Source organism: Alexandromys fortis, unplaced genomic scaffold (genome assembly GCF_014885135.2).
Source record: "Alexandromys fortis isolate MF-2015 unplaced genomic scaffold, M_Fortis_MF-2015_v1.1 scaffold_14, whole genome shotgun sequence".
NCBI classification, from domain to species: domain Eukaryota; kingdom Metazoa; phylum Chordata; class Mammalia; order Rodentia; family Cricetidae; genus Alexandromys; species Alexandromys fortis.
The window spans coordinates 11,654,162-11,670,353 of record NW_026067910.1 but is presented as its reverse complement, the minus strand read 5'-3'; positions in this window follow the sequence as shown (position 1 = coordinate 11,670,353).

The window sequence follows — 16,192 nt, the reverse complement described above, 5'->3', positions numbered from 1 at the left end:
GGTAACAGATTCATTCATACAGAACCACAGCAATAAAAGTCCATTTATCTATTTGACCAAACTGCTGGCCTTCAGGGGAAACTTTGAAAAGAGGTTAAGCCAAGATGAAAAGAGGCAGCATTAGTTAAGATGCATGCCTGACCATATTTTTGTATTGAATTCCATTTGAGTCCTATGGCCTGCTGAATCAAATGACTTTAACTTGTAACTCACATAAACATCTCCTTGTTGCCATGAATACAGAATTGGGCAAACCTCATCTTAAGTCTCCACAAATCTCCAACTTTTGAATGCTGGCAAAAATACAACAAATCTAAAACTCTGCAGATAACATCATTTTTATGTGCAAAACTATTTTAAAATAGCATATAAAGTTACCTTGGATATGATATTAAGGTTTTTAAAATGATTTTTAATGATTTGAAAAAGTGATTTTACATTTAGGACTGGGCCCTTTCCGTGATGGGTGGCAAATAAGAGAATTTGAAGAGTGTGTTCTAAAATCTTAGTTTTAGGGGCTGAAGAAATGACTGAGTGGATTAGAACACTTATTGTTCTTCTAGCTGACCCAGATTTGATTTCCACCACCCACATAGTGGTTTGCAACCATCCGTAAGTCCAGTTCCAGAGAATCTGATTCCCTTTTCAGGTCTTTGCAGGCACTAAGTATGCACATGATACAAATGCTGCAGGCATACATAAATATAAGACAAATCTGAAAAAAAACTTTGTTTTAGTTATTATTCTATAATGGGAATTATTGTCTTGTGACTAAAAATAAGCAAAAAGTAAGATTTAGTTATGAATGATAAAAATAAATATATTTACACTAAGATTTTAGAGAAGTCAGTTAAGTAAGTAAACATAACAGAAATTGTTTCTGCCAACTAGTCAGAACAAATATTAACAATAAAATTGATGATTTGACTTTTGGATTTTACACACTACAGATAAGCAAGTAAAATGAACACAGTCTAGTCATTCAGATAAGTTATCAAAGTTCATAAGAAAGCTTAAAATTAAGATTCATTTGCTAGAGTGAAAAATGAGGAATAGGGCATTTAAAGTATTCAATAGAATGAGACTAAACTAATGACTAGCTTTTAGCAAAGCAATAGGAGTATATACTCAATGGCTTTTCTGTGTAATTAAGATGTATTACACAGCTTTGGAGTATCTTTCCAGATCATACAGTTACTGTGAAATTCTTTATGCACTTTGCTTTGCAAAGTTTATTCTTCTGAAACCATAATAAACACCAATTTAATAGAATATTAGAAAATGACAATGAGCAATATTGGGAAGGTGGATGTATTATATTTACTTCTAACAGGATTAATTCCAAATTGTTACATAAGGGTATGTTTTGAGCCTCTAGAGAATAGAAAAGTAAATCACACACAACAGTCTTATTAATACTTAACGTGTATATCAATATCAATATAATATTTTAAACATCTATTTCTTTTCCCTTGCTAGGGAACAAATATGCATATCAATATAAATACAATATTCTAAATATCTACTTGTTTTCCCTTGCTAAGGAACAAATATAAATATCAATATAAATGTAATATTCTATCAGTTAGTCTAGCTAGCCAGCCTATTCCAGGGAACCCACCTCCATCTGCCAAGTGGACAGTTGTCATACCACTCGGGTTTTTGTGTAGGTGCTAAGTCTCTGAGCTCTGTTTGGCAGGCTCTACTGGGGCTCTATTCAGTGAAGCATTTTCCTAGCTCAGCTGGGGCTGCATTCTTCAGAGAATCCTAAACTTAACCATTTAACATCAGAATTGGAAAAAGCAGACATTGTGGGGTTAGCCTTCTCTGACTTGTGGGGTTAGCCTTCTCTGACATTGTGGGGTTAGCCTTCTCTGACATTGTGGGATTAGCCTTCTCTTACTTAATGCTTTGTCAGGTGCTCCTCCATTACTTGCTTCCTTAGACACTTTAGGCTCCATTGCCTATCCTTTAACACATAGAGACAGAACGTAGTCACTAAGTATATAATGATTTTAAAGGATGCTACTTGTTTTGCTTAGTTAGTTTATATATAATCCGTGTGGCCTTTAAATATATTGTTGTCATTACAATGATATTAAATGAGAAGACATGTTCAATGATATCTCTAAGTTTCAAGACACTTCTTATTGGTCAAGCATCTAGGCATTATAACATTATGTCTCCAGATAAATGTTGGTCTCAGTGAGGATTCCTTTGTACAGCCACGGAGATTTCTAAACACTGTCCCCGTGTGTCTTATGAGTCCAGGGAACACTGGAGAATTCAGTCCCAGGCTTCACACTCTGCAACCATATATCACCTTGCCAATTCTGTTTGAGTATTACCACATGTCAGGCTTGGAAGGTAGGATAAATGTGGTAAAATTTATTATTCATCTTAAGGCTTTTCTCTCAGTTTACACCAAATGCTAAGAAATTTCATACTCAACCAGACGTCGAAATGAGAGATCATGAAACACCTTCCCCAAGTGATGGCTCCTTCTCTTCTGGTTTGGAGTGAGAAAGCAGCAGTCAAAGCAAAGTATCGAAACTGTTAGCAGCTACACATTGAAGCCCACTTCCTGGGCTTACCATTTCCAAGATAAAAGAGAATCTCAAAATCACCACTACACAAATAAAAATATTAAAAGCCATAAATGAGTAGATGTGAGAGCTGAGGGTAAAGCAGTTTTAAAGATATTAGTTATTGTCATTGGAAAGAATGGCATTCAGAGCAATGAATTTTTTAGGGCTTCATCTGAAAAAGAAAAAAGGAAAAGCTCCAGCTCCTCATCTCAGCAAAAAGGTAAGATTAGCTGCATCAAAGAAGCTTGAAAGAGATTTCTGTGAAGTGGCAAGATGAGTGTCAGTCTGGACACTCAGTGGCCAGCCAATAAGAAGCTCCTTACAGTTCTGGAGGAGAGTGTCTACAAGAGCTATTGTTAATCCCAAAGATGGGAAGAGAAAGACTACTGACCCAAAACATCATGGCCAAATTAATTAAAGCAATAATTTTTACTTGTGTACATGAGCTGTTTCCCACTAATGATGGGTTCAAGAAGTCAGCACAGAGCATGAAGAAGGTAAGGTTTTTATAGCCCAGGATTAGGGGGTTTCCAAACAGTGGATTTGGTGTGAGTTACAGGAGCAGAACATAAGTATAAAAACTATATGATTGCAAAGTAGACATAACAAGATAGTCATTGTTACAATTATAATTCTTCTGGTGTGCCCTGTCATCTGGGAACTTGAAGAGAAAAGTTCCACCCAATCCCAATCTCCCCCACCTCCTGCCAAGGCAAGGTGATCTCCAGCCTTCTCTCTTCCCTTTTCTTTTTCTGTCGGTTCTTCTGAAGAGGCAGCCTCTGCCTTCTCCTCTTACCCCCTTTCCTCTTTCTTCTCTTTCTCTGTCTCTGTCTTTCTCCCTCTCGCTCTCTCTCTCTCTTCCCTCCATAACTCCCTTACCCTTATACATTTCTCAATACCCATGAAATAAACTCTATACCCAAGTTCTCTCCCGATGGCATAGCTGTCTGTCTCCCACCCACCTCGGTCTCCCCACCCTCAGTAGGACTTTCTCAGGTCACCAACTCCAAAATCAGAACTGTCATAACAATAGGTAGTCATAACAAGGTGGTCAAAATAATTTTCTGAAGCAAAGGGATGGTTGTAAGATGGTTATAAACAACTTTTTGAAAGACATGACTGCCATTTCCTGGAATAGGCCATACAGAATAATTTGTAGTTAACATTACAGGTGCAGGTCATAACAGAATCATTGAGAGGCTTTATCATAAACAGGAATTAGTGTAGTTTGTCTTCACCATAGGATGGCTTTCAAGCCTAAGAGAAAAATAGGCTGGTTTGTCACTCCATTTTGACCAAAGCACATATCTTAGAAGCCTGAAGCCAGCCCAGTCAGCAATGCAAAATATCAATTTAAAAAACTTGTTAAGAATATTTTTGTTAATTTTTAATCAACTATTTAAGGGATGTCACACCAAATCCAGATCCACATATAGCATGAACTTCATTTGTAAATACTCCATGTCTTTGTCTTTCAGTAAGACTTGTCTTATTTTGAACACATTAAACAATGTAAATATAATAGTGCCTCTCATTTGTGTTATTATCATCCCTATTAAATAATTATATTTGAATATAAATATAAAGTTTAAAATGTGTCTGTTCAAGTGGCAATACATAATCAGAGAAAGACTTTTTTAAATTATTTATAACAAATGGGAAAAGAGCCCAAAACGCATAATTAATTTAAAGCAATAAAACCATTGGAAATTTTTAGTTTTTGGAATACTTTCCATTTCTGCTACAAATGCTACAGCAATATCAAGTTATGCTGGGCATTTTGTGTATCTTTCTGGATGCCAAGTGTTTTGCCTGTATTGATTCTAGTGGGCTTCATGATTTGATGGCCCAAATGGCATTTATATTGTCATTTACCTTTGTGGAAGACTGTATGTTAACTGCAGTTTTCAGGCTTTGCACATGAATGAAGGAAAGAAATGAAAAGGAAAAAGACATGACTGTTCCTAGGTATGGTAGAGGAGTTTAACATAGCTAAGTTTAACAGAGATAAAAAGAGAGAGCATAGCCAGAGTCGGAGACACTTGGGAAAACCCAGAGTAGACATGAATGGTCTGGGCTATGTGGAAAGAATGGGAGGGGCGACAGCAGAAAAAGGTGCGGCACCCAAAGGGCAAAGGTACAAAAAAGGGTGGGCAAACAAAATGGCTGGATTAGAAGAAGAGCCTCTGGGTTAAAGAGTTTGGGGTAGAAGGTGCAGTATATCAGCCAGGAGAACCCTGTAACAGATAGGAACTAAGAGATGCTGGAAGAACCTAGCAGCCAGATCCTCTTTGACACGTTATATCAAACACCTCAGCCATTTGTCACAGGGTTTAAGACTTAACATCATGGAACTAGAATTGTCAGATTGTCTTATGCTTCAAATCATTTTATTAAAGAGCGATTTCTTCAAAGAAATCTTAAACCTGGATTTAAAAAAAATTGCCTTAACTGGCCAAAGCCATTTTTTAATTTTTTTAACTGATAAGGTGAGAAATGTCATAATATAAACAATGCCTGAAGTCTTAAGTGTTGAGGGATATTTGAACATACTGTGACCCCCCAATACTGTGTTAATAAAGCCATCCTTGGATCAGGGGTCAAAATCAGTAATTAGTTGATAGGAATTACCTCTAGGGAGTCCAAAGGAGCCAAGAATATGGAAAGAGAGACACACAGGATTCACAGTCATTTTTGGTTCAGGATGGCTAGAGGAAAACTTCTCTTGCTAGGTCTCTCTCTAAAAAGGAAGGTCAGCTGGTTGCTTCTTGGTCCCTGTGAGTTAGCAGGTTTTCAACACTAACATCTGACTCCTGGATTATTTGCAGACTATTAGAAGAGTTTTATTTAGGTCTGCTGGCTCCCAAATAACCACACAAAGACTTATGATTAGTTATAAATGCTCAGTGAATAGCTTAGGCTTATTACTAACTAGCTCTTACAACTTTAATTAATCCATCTTACTCATCTATGCTCTACCACTTGGTGGTACCTTTTTTCAGCACTGCATGTACATCTTCTTCTCCTTCTGCTTCTGGATGGCAACTCTACCCTCTCCCTTCCCAATATTCTCTCAGTCTTGCTTTCCACCTAACCTCTTCCTGCCTAGCTATTGACAAGTTAGTCTTTTAGTAAACTAATGACAGTAAAACATGTTAACAGTATACAAAAAAAATTATTACAAAGCATTTCCCTGTTTGTCTATTTAAAAGGAGAGCTTTAAAATTTACACAGTAAAATTATATACAACAAAAACAGTTAACAGGTAAGAATTACAGTTACAGAATCCAGTCCATTTGTATTTGGTGAATATAGAGAAAATACTCTATTATCTATTTTATCTTTGTGAGTCTAAAGGCTTATACCTAATTTACTTTTTATCATAACTAGGGAAACTATAAGCTTAACTTTTTGGTCTGTTATTTCATCAAAGGCCCAAGCAGGATGCAATATTACTTAAAAACAGAAACATCTGGCTGCCTGGACAGTCACCCAAGTTCCTTTGCAACATTGGGACTTCTATCTTTGGCCTATAGACCTAGTATATCTGACAGACATTTTTGAGAAGTAGGAATTTTTTAATTGACTGTCCTACGTTATCTTGGCAAATTGGTAGTCACTTTCTTTTGTGTCCCACTCCAACTTGGAAAGTATACTGTCAACAACTGAGGCAAGAGCAGTTTCTTTGTTCAGTGAATAGCTTTTGCCACAAAGAAAACAAAATCCATATTGAATTTCTTCAATGCCCCAAGTCTTCTATGAAGCAAATTTGTGCTGCCAGGAGCAAACATGTCTCATGGTCAAGAAAAGCCTTATGTTATGAAAACATTTTAAATACCATATTTTTTTAGGACTTTGAAGTATTTGAAGATCACTTATGTATCTAAATATATTTGTTTAACCTTGAAAAACATATCTAATATGATGACTACAAGTTTGATTATTACAGATGAATAACTACTATCCTGCATTTCTTAATTATATATTGCATTTTAAATGAGTTGCAAAAGCACCAAACCCCAAACAAGAATAGAAACATACATAAAGTATAACAAAAATAACATTTTATATCAATAAACCCAAATTCCTACCAATGTATAATATTTCTAGATTAATAGTTGCTTAGGATTAAAGTAGATTTAATAGTCTATCATTTTATGCCATTTTTCTATATTATAAGCCCCATTTTTCTTTTAGGAAGGGATTTTTGATTTTAATTTCTTTGTTTAGTTTTTTCTTAACTATGACCAGAAACAATTTCTAACTTTTAACCCCTCCCTTAAACAATGACAAACATCCATAACCCATCTTTTGGGAATGTGGCCATTCTTTTCCCTAGACTACATCCTTTTATCTGGGGCACTGTCATTTTTGCACAACCCTGAGAAAAATTAGGATTATGGTCAAGTCATGCCTAGAGTAGTCTGTGAGACTGGACCATCTCAGCCAGCAGCTTTGAAACTGTTCTAAACACAGAACTCTGAGGAAAGTCCAACAGAAGCACTCTGAGATGCTTGATCACATAGGCTAATCATTTTTACTGGGGTCTAGTCCTCTTCTTCAGAAAACATGGACTTTCAAAGGTGGTGAAGGATCAGGAAGAGTAGAGCCAAAAATCTCTAGCAGGAAGAGTAGAGCCAAAAATCTAGGTTAGCTGACCATAAAGGTAGATTATAATCTTGAGAATAATCTTGAGAAATGGAGAGTTACCCCCCTTGTGATTATCCCTGGTATTTTCGGAACTTTCCAATGATGCCCTCTCTACCCCCTTTGGGTTGTGGCTTCTTTCCCTAAATACCCCTTCTCCCAGCTACTCGGGGTCAAACTCCTCTACCCCTGCATGGGGTATGAGTCTTGACCCCAGGACACTGGTTCCTGTCAATAAACCTCATGTGATTGCTGTAAGGATGGTCTCTTTTGAGTTCCTGGGGGGGGGGGTCATGTTATTCTGAGATTGAGTGAGAGTCTCCCAGCTCCCGGGGTCTTTCAGTGGCATACATATCTGTATTAATACAAGTATAGACTATATTGTTGTACAAAAGTCAGCCAAAGATATTTTTTGTTAGTTTTATTTTTGAGTAGGTAAATGATGTCTTTCAACTTTATACGTCTGTTTGGACTGCATAATCAAACTATAATATGAATCTCTATCCGTGCCATGTAAAAGGATGACATGTAGTCATAAGTCATGTGGACTCTGTAGCCAACAAGATTTACTGAATTTTATCTTATCTCAGAGCATTTTTCATGTCAAGGGATCAGCTTACAAGCCAACTGTTCTGTAGTTCTTTTTGGATTATTCCTTGTGTCAGTAGCCAAGATACTCATGAGGTCTTCCCTGGTCAAACTGATCTCTACTAATTTGGAAGGAATTCATAGCCTTTTATTTCCATAGGAAATATGTAGGTTGGTTTAATCTAGCAGCCTTCACAATCCAATATCTCTTGGCAGCTCTCACTTGTTCATCTGCAATCAAAAACTTTAAAGTCAACACAATAACATACAGGATCCAGACTCCCTGAGGATTTTCTACCTCTTTGTGGCTTTTTAAAAGTTATTTTACCTGCTTTTTTTTTACAGACTTTACTATAATAGTTTTAAGCTATTATATGTCTGTCTATACCCTTTCTCCTTTCTCTCCCAAGCCTATGTACAATTTTAAGCAAACTATAACACATTTAGAACTTTTTTTTTTCCTGTCTGGATGTGTGACATTTTCTGTCTGTATCTATAAAACCTTAAACCCGCCACACAACACAGTGGCAGGATCCATATTGGTGTCTCAAGACTGCAGGCAGAACGTTGACATGTGTCTCTGCACCCCAACTGTCATGAAAAACATGAGACTAGGAAACCATTTTTTAGTTCTGTTTTTTGAACTTCTTTCTTTTTTAAAGCATTCTCAGGCCTTATGTGGAAGTAGATGACCAATGTTGGGTACTATTTGTTGATGGAGTTCTTCTTCAGGACCACTGGCTCCCCAGTAACCACACAGAGACTTACTAGGCTTGTTACTAACTAGCTCTTACATTGTAAATTAACCCATATTTCTCATCTATGCTCTACCATATGGTGGTATGTTTTTTCAGCATAGCATGTTTATCTCTTGCTTCCTCTGCCTCTGGCTGGTGACTTCACCCTCCTTTTTCTTAATGTTCTATCAGTCTGGCTCTTCTGCTTAACCTCTTTCAGTCTAACTATTGGCTAGATGGCTCTTTATTAAGCCAATGGAAGCAAAACATCTTATCAGTGAACAAAAGGATTATTCCACAGGAAGATGCAGTGCAGAGCAGGTCACATGGGACCAAAAGTCCCCAGGTCACAGCCTGAGCAGAGGGCCACAAACTATGGGACAGGGGATGTCAGAAGATTAAAAGATCAGTAAAATCAGATGCAGCCCTTGGCTGGAGATAAAATGCTTCAATTAAAATTAAAAATCCCTTTATCATGTTTTACAAAAAAATAATAAAGAATCATATTTATGATATGTAAGGTTGAGAAAAAGTGATGCTTAACAATTACAGTATTCTTGGCAGATTGTAAAGTAATTTTTAAGGTTAGCTACAAAAAATATTGATTTTTAGATAGTTCATATATGCCCTTAAATTCAAATTCTACAAGCATTTTCTTGATTTAAGGATATTTTAGACTTACTAGCTTCAAAGTCTTACTTTCATTCCCTGAACAAAACAGAACACATCCTGTCCTTTCCCCATGCCTCACAGCTACGTTCAAGGGCTGAGGTCAAATAATATAATTCTACTTTAAAGAAAATGAAATAACAAAAATAATTATAGCACTTTACAAAAGTCCATACTTATGGGGTTAAATTCGGTAGCAATGATTACTTTAGGCAAATGTTGCTAAAGAGTTCCTATAAATAGCGAGTTCTTAGTTGCTTTCTGGCGGCTCTCCCTCCCTCCACTTATGCTAGTTGCGTTTTCAGCCTTGCACTCTCTAGGTAGCAGATCACATGTGTTTCACACTTCTCTCACAATGGCCTGAGAAATTGATGCCAGCCCTCCCATTCTGCAGGTACAGAAACTAAGATTTTGATTTTCCAGTTTGCAGAAGACCCAGAAGTTAAAGAGTCACAACACAACCCAGTGATACCATCATAGGGTTAGTAGAAAGCTGTGCAAACTTGGTTAACGCACCATTCATTCTAACCCTTTGTTGATTGCAATCAATGCAATTTTAGATACTCCAGCTACATGTTCTAATTCTAGGTAACTCCATATATAATTGGAGGACAATTATACAGTATGCACAATACATAATTGCTAGAAAAATTAAACATAGTAAAGTAAAAGTTATGAAACAGTTGTCTTTTAATATACTATTTATTGCAATTCTATTATTCTTATATTTTGGTTGTGTGCCTACCCTTTTAGCGACTGAGCTATCTCTCTAGCCCTGCACATTCTATTCTTATAGAATGGCATATTTTGCTTTAAAATGTATAAATTACTTTATCTATTAAAAACTTCTCACTTCTCATCCAAACTCAAGACCATTACAAACTGTTGTTTCTGGCAGCTGAACCTGGGTTCTGTTTACTTGATTTTGTACCCAGGCTTATGTCTGATATGCCAGAAGCTAGGGAATTTTATGTTTATCCATGGAACGTGAAAGTAATGCTAACTCCTTATTTGTAAACATGCTCACTCTGCCATTCCAAAACTTTTGTTACTGGGTAACAACTATAGACACATATATTACATAGATGGTTCCAATGAAACTCAACAGTCTATGGAGGTCAGGTTCAAACCAGCATCCACCACCCATTGTGGACGGAAGAGACAGAGAGGTGATAATCTCTTGGCCCTACCTTAGCATCTGACCAGAAGGGGCTTGATCTTCTGTCCATGGATCTTCACCTCACTAACATCCATGCATTATTTATGCTTTACTGTTTCAGTGCTCAAACCCAGATTCAGAAAAACACACAACCTGTATTAAAGAGACCATTTTATATCACACTGATGTTTTTTAATCCAACTCCCAGTCCTCTCACCACAAAGACAGTTAACACATTTCTTCATTAAGAGCAACATTAATCCTCTTTAAACTCAATTTTTGTCCTGATAGCTGAACACATTGAGAAATAGATTCTCTGTGTGCTTTATCAAGAATTTCTTTCTTTTTTTTTTTTTTTTTCTTTTTCCGAGACAGGGTTTCTCTGTGGCTTTGGAGCCTGTCCTGGAACTAGCTCGGTAGACCAGGCTGGTCTCGAACTCACAGAGATCCGCCTGCCTCTGCCTCCCGAGTGCTGGGATTAAAGGCGTGTGCCACCACCGCCCGGCTTATCAAGAATTTCTTTAAAGAACTGATGACAATTTCCTAACTCAATAATAGAATAGCCAGCTTCTCCATGGAGCTCAGCACAACGTCCAGAGTCTTTAATGGAGCATTTAATTGACCATGTTTGGCAGGCAAATCTGTTGTCTCATACTCTTTTCTCAAAAGACATCAGATTATGATAAGCATTAATGCCATGTATGCTCAGAGCATGATAATTCATCATCCTAAAATAATCTCAGCTATCATCATAGGGAAGTTCAAAAATGATTATTCAAAATCTGCTTGTCTGCAATATATCTAATGGGTATTATATAAATTATTGTTGATTTCACTTTTATATTTGAACATAGGGAACATAAAAGAAAGATAGTGTTGTGGTCTTAGTAGAATTTACTTCCATAAAATGTGTCTCACTGAGAAATAAAATCAGGAATATTAATGATAAACTAGAGATCACGGGACAGAGGCAGCATGAGGAGGCAGCTCAATGTCCCCAAGTCTTCTCTAGAAATAAACTTCAGGAAATGGACCATAAGTACTTCTCAGTAATCCTTCATTTACTTTTTAAAATTTACACTGTACTGCTTTCTCTAATAATCCACTACGATATTTTATACAAGACTTAATCTCAATTATAGATGCTAAAATGTGAAAAAATTCAAAAATGTTATAAAATCACTTTGCTTTAACTAAAGAAAATACAATATCATGAATTTACCCTAACTTATAGTATTTCTATGTGTTCAGTATCTTCTGCTATGTTTATAAAAAATAAAATTAAAGTTAGGGCCTTTTAGTAATGATTATTTTAATGTCTATTTATCAAACTAAGTAAATTAAAGGAGCTCCTAGTTTAGTCATAAAAAGAAACAATTTTAAATAAAATGGGTAATTTCTCACTTCAATGTCCATCTAAGTGCCCATAAAATTAAAATGTTGACTTAAAATATATTTCAAATGTTACTGCTATTTTTATAATTTCCAGTGATCATATATCACAGGCAGTTATCATTAAAAATCTCTAAATTGTGTGTGTGTTTGTATGTGTGTGTGCACTTGTATGTTGTGTGGTAAAATACACATGTTTGCTAGCTCATGCAACTCTGTAAACACTTGTAGAGTGTTCTCCTCTACCAGTCTCCATCTAATTTCTTTTAGACAAATTCTCTCATTAAAATTGAAGCTGGTTGAGCTGGTTGATTTCTTTTGGCTAAGAGGATTCTCTTCAAGGCTCCCAGAATTTACCTGCCTCATCTCTCAGTCTTGAGAAAACACAGTCATGCTTGGATTTGTATGAATGCTCTGAACTGGAGAACAGACCCTCTTTGATGGTAAAAGCCTCTTATCCGGATTCAAATCCCCAGCCCAATAATACTACAATTACAAAGTTAAGGCCCTTTCATCTTGATATTTAATGGTAAAACTAGAGTCTGCTTCCTTTGTTTTCATGGTTTATGCAAAGTTAAAAATTAGAAAAGGTAATATATGAGGATTAATCTTAAAAACATATGTGTTCTTAAAGAACATAAGAGGTGTTAGTCACAGGTTTGGTCATACTACTTTACCACATTTCCTCTTATTGTAATTAATGTGCAGTTAGTTAGAACTGTGAAGGTGTATAGACTCTAGTTTTGGATGACTTTAGTATGCGACTTTTATTTTAAGTTTTTTTTTTAATAATGAAAATTTAAAGAATTGCCTCACAACATTGCTACTATTTTCTGCTCACCAATACATTTCTTTACAAAGAACGGAAAGAGGTTTAATACAACAACATGCTTGGAAGAAAAACTTGTTGGGGAGATGCAATTCTGCTGAGTCATACTTGGTTTCTGAGGACATAGCCTGCTGTGCTCCTGTAACATAGTCTTTGCAGTATCACTGGGATGGGGACAGGCAGAGATTTCTGACCTCGAGTGGTAAATATTTAGCTAATGTATAGAATTGTGTAGAGGTTACTTAACAAACCAAAAATAAGTTTACCCATGATCAAGCTACCCAATTTCTGAGTCCATAGCAAATGAAACGGTGTAGGCATATGAAGGACACATTCACCAACCCCATAACTTTTCTGTTCTTTTCCCGGCACCTAAGACATGATTCAGCCTAGATTACCAACAATGAATGAATGAATAAGGAACACGTGGCATATATTCACAATGGAATACAATTCAGCCATAGAAAGCATGATATCCTAGAGTTTTCAGCAAAATAGGCATAACCAGAGGACATAAGTGAAATGAACTATGCACAGAAAGACAAATTCTCCTTATGTTCTCTCTTACTGGTGCCTATTGAAAGAAATCAATAAGCACATGTAGTAATGGTCACTTAGGGATGTAAAAGGGGGTAGGAATCTAGGGATGATAGCAGAAGAATGAGCAATGGTAACAGTTTCTTAACTTGCTAAGTGTCTAACACAGTTTTATGATCTCATTTTCTATACATGTGTTTTCCAGTACTGATGTGATTCATGATGAGGGTGTTACATTTGCTTTAACATTCTTTACTTATTTATTATTGTGTTTTTCTTTGGCATAATCTATTAAGCTGTGTCAATACTAACTCGTGTTTATACATCAGACAGGTGATTCTGGAAGCTATTAGAAATCGGGCTAAGTGAATCATGGGATGCATTCCTGTAAGAATCATTTCCTATGGCTTATGTTTCAGTTCATGGCTCCCAGTTCCTGCCTTGATTCTTGTGTGACTTCCCTTAGTTGCTGACTGTTACCTGGAAGTTTAAGACGAAATAACCTCTTTCTTCCCAAAGTAGTATTTAGTTATAGTGTTCAATCACAATAGAAACCTTGTAAGACAGAAATTAGTGCCAAGAGTGGGGTATTCCTGAAAGAGACTTGACTGTGTTGTTTGGATAGGAATCAAAGAGGTGTTTCTCAGCAACATTGGGCTGAGAAAGCTGTTTATTGCTCAGAGTTTAATGAGATGCTGTGTGAGAACGTGGAAGATAACAATTCTGAGAGCAATGCAGATGACTGTGGCCTGGCTTGTGGAGTTTTAGAAGAAATTAAGGACTCTATTGGGGCTATTTATGTGAAGTTTTGAATCAAGAATTGATGGCTCTACTCAACTAGAGCTGAAGAATCAGGTATGATTAACAAAAAGCCAGATGCACTAAAATGAAACCTTTGTTTTGCTGCCATAGTAATGCTGTGATGCTAGAGATGAAGAATAACCCCTTGGGTTTTTATCCTAAGCACCTTGGTAGACAGGATTGCAATAGCCAGAAATTAGGAAGCCTTTTGGAGAATCAATTATACCTTGTCTTGACCAAATGATTCTCCTTGCTTCTGTGATCTTAGTGTCTTTTTGATAACCAACTTTGTTTATAAATTAAACATATGAAGAAAATAGCAGGGTTAGAGATGTTTCTCCTTTTCTGCCATGAGTTAAAGAATGTCTGGAACCTAAAGGTATAAAACAATGATAGTATGTCGGCATACATTATTTGAGCAACATTAGGCTAAGCCCTATGTTTTACATGTCTAATTTAATCCTACAATGTCATTATATTGTACAAGAAAAATTAATGTTTTAGGACAATAGTACTATATCCTAAAGAACAAAGAAAACAAGTAATTTACTACTCTCTGTTTCATGTGTGTCTTACTCCAAACTATATACTTAAGCATCTAGGTGTTATACCTTGAATACACAGTCTTTCCACTTAGGTTTAATTACCTTAATTAACTGCATATCTTATATTAACTAATCAATGAGGACCCTTGAAATTTTAAGAAGTTGTATACTTTGCTTCAAAACCATTGAGAAAAATCATTTTGGAACTCTAATCTGGGAAGGGATGGATAATAATGTAGAACTGATAGCCTAGGGTACAGAGTTTTCATAAGATTATCTCAGGGAGTATGTTGAGAACAACTCTAATCTATTGTAATTTTAAGGATATTTTGATAATTTTTTTTTTTGATTTTTCGAGACAGGGTTTCTCGGTGGCTTTGGAGCCTGTCTTGGAACTAGCTCTGTAGACCAGGCTGGTCTCGAACTCACAGAGATCTGCCTGCCTCTGCCTCCCAAATGCTGGGATTAAAGGTGTGCGCCACCACTGCCTGGCGATAAAAATTTTTATACTCTGTTATGATGCAGAATTATGGCATATAAAATTTGTTGTGGATTGTTGTGAGTTATATTCTGAGCTTCACAAAGTATAATACTCCTTTGTATTTTTCTTAAAGTAGTAGTTATTAGTAATGTTCTTTGTGAAAAACTAAACAAGGTTAAATAAAGAATTAATGAAAAGAAGTTGAACTTTTTGTATGTAAAATCAATGTCTTAATGAATGTAAAAGTGGAGACTAAAGAATTTACCATTTACCTGCTTGTCTGAAAGAATCTCTCTCTATTGTTTGATTATCAAAGATTTGAAATCACAAAATATACTACATCATATGTTCATTCATATAAGAGGGGAGATATGAGAAAAGCCTTGGTTTTGATTATGGCTTAGTGCAATGAGTGCCTTGAGTAATTTTTACTATGTTCTTACCTATTGAAAAACCGCCTGAAAATTTCTATAGCATGCATGTAAATAGTTATTTCTTACTTAGTTGTAAATCTACACCTGGCCACCTAGAGCCTAACTTCACATCTCTTTTTCTATTTGGCATTCAGGCTGAAGGTTCCAACTCCATTTAGGAAGACTATTCCCCTGATGTGTCATTTTAAATAAATTGCGCATTGCTAAACTTCCTCTTCCTTTATTTTTCTTTCCTTCCTTCCTTCCTTCCTTCCTTCCTTCCTTCCTTCCTTCCTTCCTTCCTTCCTTCCTTCCTTCCTTCCTTTCTTCCCTTATTTCTTTTGACAATGGAAGGAAGAAATGATGATCAATGACAGACTTACGTGAGTCAAAGTTCTTGCTAGAAGGCAACTACATTATTGATACAAACCACATGAACAAACTCCTGTCAATGAGCATAGAGTAAAACTTCATATAGGATAAGCAACACACAGCTAGAAATAATAATAGAATATACCAGAAAGAGCATATGATGCATCTCTCAGAAATCAGAGCTCACAAATAAAAATAGAAATCAGGCCACTGTGCTCTGAAAATCATATGGATATAAAATAGCACCATAGGAACAGCATTTGCTTAATTCTTTTACTAGCAATTAACAGACATGCAAATGTGTTAAAAGACACTGGCAAACCAAGACACCCCCACCCCTACACAGTGTTGTTAATAATCAACACTCTCTGTCTATTCAAAGATTTGCTGTTGCCCAATGTCTAACTGGCTGCCAACTAGTTTAGCACTAATTT